The sequence below is a fragment of the Rhinoderma darwinii genome, chromosome 2 (assembly GCF_050947455.1).
Source record: "Rhinoderma darwinii isolate aRhiDar2 chromosome 2, aRhiDar2.hap1, whole genome shotgun sequence".
In the NCBI taxonomy this organism is placed as follows: Eukaryota; Metazoa; Chordata; class Amphibia; order Anura; family Rhinodermatidae; genus Rhinoderma; species Rhinoderma darwinii.
In genome coordinates this window covers 420,110,628-420,116,627 of record NC_134688.1, presented here as the reverse complement: position 1 = coordinate 420,116,627, position 6,000 = coordinate 420,110,628, and positions in this window count along the sequence as shown.

Genomic DNA, 6,000 nt, shown 5'->3' with positions numbered 1-6,000 from the left:
TTCATCATGTCGGCGGCATATCTCCAGGATTACCCAGGGAGATGTGCTGCCAACAGCGATATTTATTGCTGCATAAATGATACGATCAGCCAATGAAAGTGCGTTTACTCGTTCATCGGCTGCTCGTTGTCCTGTATGATCAGGGCAATTATCGGGAACAAGCGTTCATATGAAAGCTCGTTTGCCCGATCATTTGCCTATGTAATAGGGCCTTAACTGTAGCGAATATAAAGCAAACACAATCTAAGGCCTCATGCACATTTCCGCTAATGACCGATACGTGAAACACGGACCACAAACGGATGGCTTCAACGGACCAAATGAATGAAAAGGCTGAGACTGTTCCGTCAAAGACGGACAGACGTAGGACCTGTTCTATTTTTGTCAGAACGGCCACACGGTTCCGTTAAAACAACGGAAGTGTGCATGGCCCGCATGAAATGAATGTGTCAGGGTGCTATCAGTTAAAAAAACGGATAGCACCCTTAAGAAAATAACTGAAGTGGGCATGAGGCCTAAGAGAACACACAAGCTCCAGCAGATTGCACATGATAAAGATCAGAATAAAGATTATGTGACATTTCTGAGCCATTAAGGACCCAACATACTTGGCTGGATGTCAAGATGACAGAGTTTAAGACAACCAGCTCATTACAGTGATGTCGAGACCCTACGGGTGCACCGAAATCCACAAAAAGTCCAGGCTGAACAGCTATGTGTATGGTGGTGTTTTCTTTGACAAGCAGATGTAAAAGTAGAAATCATGTCAGAGTGTGACCATTTTTAATCCAGCCACATACCTCAGCATCTTGCAAGGTAAAAAAAGACCCTACTCAAAAAATAAAATAAAAAATTGAACACACATGATATGAAATAAATCATGGCCGTGAAGATTTCAGCAAGCGACATGTTAGGCTGCGTTCACATCACCGTCTGTGTTCCCTTGAGGGGTTTCGTCTGAGGTTTCCGTCGGTTTAAGCCCCAGCGGAAAGCAAATGGAAACCTCGCTTCTGTTTCCCTCACCATTGATATCAATGGTGACGGAAACCCAACTAATGGGTTCCGTCTGTCAACGTTAGCAAGGTTTCCGTCACTATTGATATCAATGGTGAGGGAGACGGAAGCTTAGATTTCAGTTTGCCTTTCCGTTGAGGGGTTAACCCTGACGGCAACCTCCAACGGAACCCTTCAAGGGAAGGGCAACGGTGATGATATGAACAGGCCCTTAAAATGTTATTTTAGGTGAGCTATATTCATATAGAAAAATGGCGACATAAATGAGACGGACAGTCGTTCAGTTGCATAAAATAGTTTTGACCGATAGCATTACAAACGTATACTGTATGACCGACCATGCACAAAGATAGTCAGGTGCTCCTTAAAACCTTTGATGTTGTTTCTTTTTTTTTAATTTAGTGTATGTTTTTTGGCATCCTAAATCTAAATTGATAAATTTAGATGTGATCGGTATCAGGGTTAGGCCCTTTTCACATCTGCGTTCAAGTTTCCGTTCTGGTCCGACACTTTAATGGGTTCCGTCGGAGTGTCCATGGATGGGTGAGTATAGTGCAGCCTCTCGGGCTGAGCCCGCTCCATTGGATGAGCGTGTCAGCTGTATGTTACAGCCTACACTTCCGGGTAACGAGCGGTATCATGCTTGTTTAACCCCGTTAAATGCCGCGGTCAATAGCGACCGCAGCACTTAAATGGCAAACAGGGGTCGCGACCCCCTGTAACATTCCAATGCCCCCCCCACCCCGAGATCGGGGGTGCCATTGGTTGGCATGACAGCCTGGGGGCCTGATGAAGGCCCCCAGGTCTGCCATCTTTGTACTCCTATGAAACCCTGCCTCCATAGGAGACCGTCAGAGTCACGATATGCTGCAATACATTTGTATTGCAGTATATCGTGCAGGCGATCTAACGATCACTGGTTCAAGTCCCCTAGGGGGGACAAGTTAAACAAATATATATAAATACACAACAGTAAACTTAAGTTCGTTTAATAAATAAAATACAAAATGTAAAGTTTAAAAAAAAACTAAAAAACTTTTCCCATTTTCCCTCAAGCACAATTTAAAAAAAAAAAATGTACATAACTGATATCGATGCGTCCGTAAAAGTGTGAGCTATTACATTATATAATTATTTCGTCCGCGCGGTGAACGCCGTAAAAAATAAAAACGTCAGAACTGCTGTTTTGTGGTCACTTCATCTCCCACAAAAAAAAGAAATAAAAAAAAAAGTGATCAATAAGTCTCATGTACCCCAAAATGGTACCAATATAAACTACAGCTCACCCCACAAAAAAAAAAGCCATCATACAACTAAATCGCCGGGAAAAAACGTGAATTTTAATTTTAACAATCGGTTTTTTGCTTTTAAAAGTAGTAAAACATACCAAATTTATATATAATATATTTATTTTTTTTATCGCTGTAATCGTATTGACCAGCAGAATAAAGTTAATGTTTTTTTTACTGCACGGTGAACGCCGTAAAAACAAAACCACCCAAATGACTGAGGAATTTTTTTCCTATTCCACCCCACAAATATTTTCTTTCCAGCTTCCCACTACATTATATGGTACAATAAATGGTGCTGTGAACATCTCCAACTCGTCCTGCAAAAAACTAGCCCTCATATGGACAATATTGATGGAAAAAAAAAAAAAGTTACGGCTTTTGGAAGGTGGGGTGGAAAAAAGCGAAAGTGAATATCTGAAAAATGGCTGCGGCGGGACAGGGTTAAGTAGGGTTTATTTGAAAATATAATATCTCCTTTAATATTTAACCCCTTACTACCGAAGGGATTTTAAACCTTAATGACGAAGCAATTTTTTAAGTTTTTCCATCGTCGCATTCAAACAGCTATAATTTTTTTATTTTTCCGTCGACATAGCTGTATAAGGACTTTTTTTTTAATTGCGGGACAAGTTGTATTTTTAATAGCACCATTTTGGGGTACATATAATTTATTGATTAACTTTTTATTGACATTTTGGTAGGGTAGTGTAAAAAAAAAAAAACCTGAAATTTCCCCATTCTTTTTTGCGTCTTAAATTGACGCCGTTTACCGTGTGGTATAAATAATAATACCTTTATTCAGTGGGTTGTTACGATTGCGGCGATACCAAATTGATATAGGTTTTTATGCTGAAGCACTTGATGCGTAAATATCACCTCTCCTCCCTTGCATCATTCACTACAGTGATCCAGAGTGCCGCTAGAAGTGACATCAGAACAAACACTTTGTGAAATGGGTTTTCATGGTAGATGCAAACAAGCCTGAGATCATTATGCTCAATGCCAGGTGTCGGCTGGAGTGGTGTAAAGCACATTGCCACTGAACTTTGGAGCAGCGGAAACCTGTTCTCTGGAGGGATATATCACCTTTCACTATTTGATATCCTGATGAATGAATATGGGATTGGTGGATGCCAGGAAAATGCTACCTATAGGAATACATAGTGCCTAATGTAAAATTTGGCAAAGGAAGTATAATGGTCTGAGGCTGATTTTCGGGCTGAGTTCACACAGGGCGGATACGCAGAAAAGTACATCCGCCCTGTGCGCCGCAGGGAGTTCCGGCAGAAAACTGTGGAGCAATTGTTTGCCTGGAATGTTCACTGCGGAAAACTGCCTGCCTCCTGGGGTTGACGTTTCACTGTGATTGGCTTCAGCGGTCAGATGGGATGAATCGTCAGCCCAGAAGGGCCGGCCTGGAGGAAGAAACAAAAACTTCTGTGTAAGCATAAGATTTTTTTTTGTCTGAGTTGCATTTTTTGTGGCGGAATCGCTGCGAATCCGCCAGAAAAAATGCAACTGATATTTGTTGCGGGTGTACCTCCCGAATTGAATTAAATGGGGAAACCTGAAACAAATAAGCAACGTTTACACAAATACAATTGACATGCTCCAGAATAAATTTCCACACCGCATGTCAATTTGAGTGTTTTTTTCCGCTCAGTATTTACGCAGCATGTGGTTGAGATTTGTTCTCGCTCATCCACTTTGCTGCTACTGTATTAGGCCTTATTCATACGGACGTGTCCGTTTTGCGCGCCACAACAAATTTCATTGCGGAAAATCTGCAGTATTTATACAACGCATAAACTGACCCTCAGGCTTGGCCCCTTATTTTTAAAAGTGCTGTTAACCACTTCCCGACATCTGCCGTATATATACGGTGCACGCCGGGTGGGGGAATATTGAGCGGGCTCACGGGCTGAGATCGCTCCATAGAGCGAGTGTGTCGGCTGTGTGTTACAGCCGACACTTCTGGGTAACGAGCGGGATCCCGTTCGAGCGCGATCCCGCTTGTTTAACCCGTTAAATGCAGCTTTCAATAGCGATCGCGCCATTTAAATTACTAAAAACAGGGGGGCAACCCCTTGTAACGTCCCAACGCCCCCACCCCCGTGGGTCGTTGGTTGGCACGGCTGCCTGGGGGCCTGACGAAGTCCCCCAGGTCTGCCATCTTTGTACTCCTATGAAGCTCCGGCAGGGCTTCATAGGAGACTGTCAGAAACGCGATATACTGCAATACATTAGTATTGCAGTATATCGTGCAAGCGATCTAACAAGTAAAAAAAGTAAAAAACAGTAAAATAAATGTTTTTTTAACAAAAAAAAATTTTAAATTAAAAAGCTCAAAAACCCCCCTTTTCCCATTTTCCCTCAAGCACAATGTAAAAAAATTAAAACGCTAACATAACTGGTATCGACGTATCCGTAAAAGTCTGAACTATTACAATATATCATTATTTAGTCCACACGGTGAACGCCGTAAAAAAGAAAAACTTAAAACCATCAGAATTGCTGTTTTTTGGTCCCTTCTTCTCCAACAAAAAATGAAATAAAAAGTGATCAAAAAGTCTCACATACCCCAAAATGGTACCAATATAAACTGCAGCTCGCCCCGCAAAAAATAAGCCCTCACACGGCTAAATCGACAGAAAAATAAAAACGTTATGGCTCTCAGAATGTGGCGACAAAACTCAAATTTTATTATTAACAATCAGTTTTTTCCTTGGAAAAGAAGGAAAACAAAGAAAACGATATAAATTTTGTATCACTGTAATCGTATTGACACGCAGAATAATATTAAGATGCCGTTTTTACCGTACGGTGAACGCCGTAAAACTCGTCCCGCAAAAAAAAAGCCCTCATACGCCAATATTGAGGGAAAAATAAAAGAGTTATGTCTTTTGGAAGGTAGGGAGGAAAAAACAAAAGTGAAAATCGGAAAAATGGCTGCGGCGGGAAGGGGTTAATGCTACAGCACACAGTGACATATAGTTACATAGTTAGTACGGCTGAAAAAAGACACATGTCCATCAAGTTCAACCAAGGGACGGGAAAAGGGAAGGAAAAATTTCTACACATAGGGGCTAATATTTTTTGGTTCTAGGAAATTATCTAACCCTTTTTTAAAGCCATCTACTGTCCCTGCTGTGACGGCTCCTGCGGTAGGCTATTCCATAGACATCTTAGACAATCATTTGCTTCCAACTTTGTGGCAACAGTATGAAGAAGGCTTCTAGCTGGGCGATTACAACCTGAATCAAAATCACGATTAATTGAACATGTAACCTCTATTACAATTAGTGAACGATTATTTAGGCCACACCCCTATTTGCATGCTACGTCAATTTTTATCCCATGGACCTGCTGTATACTACTGTATATAATATACCCCCGACACAGCTTTCTACATAGTATAATGCCCCCATAGCTGCCCACCATACAGTATAAAGTTCCCCATAGCTGCCCCCACATTGTATAATGCACCCACAGCCCCAATAGTGCCTAATACAAATTCTAATAAACATACTCCACTAAGCCCGTTCCCATGACGAGTGGAGCAGATCCCTCCTCCGGTCTGTGCGTCTCGGACAGGCGCAATGACGTCACTGCCTCGTGTCCGGCAAAACATAGTGAATTGTAGTACAGGGATCTTACGGCTCCCTGCTCTACCACTGGATTCAACTGTATCTGC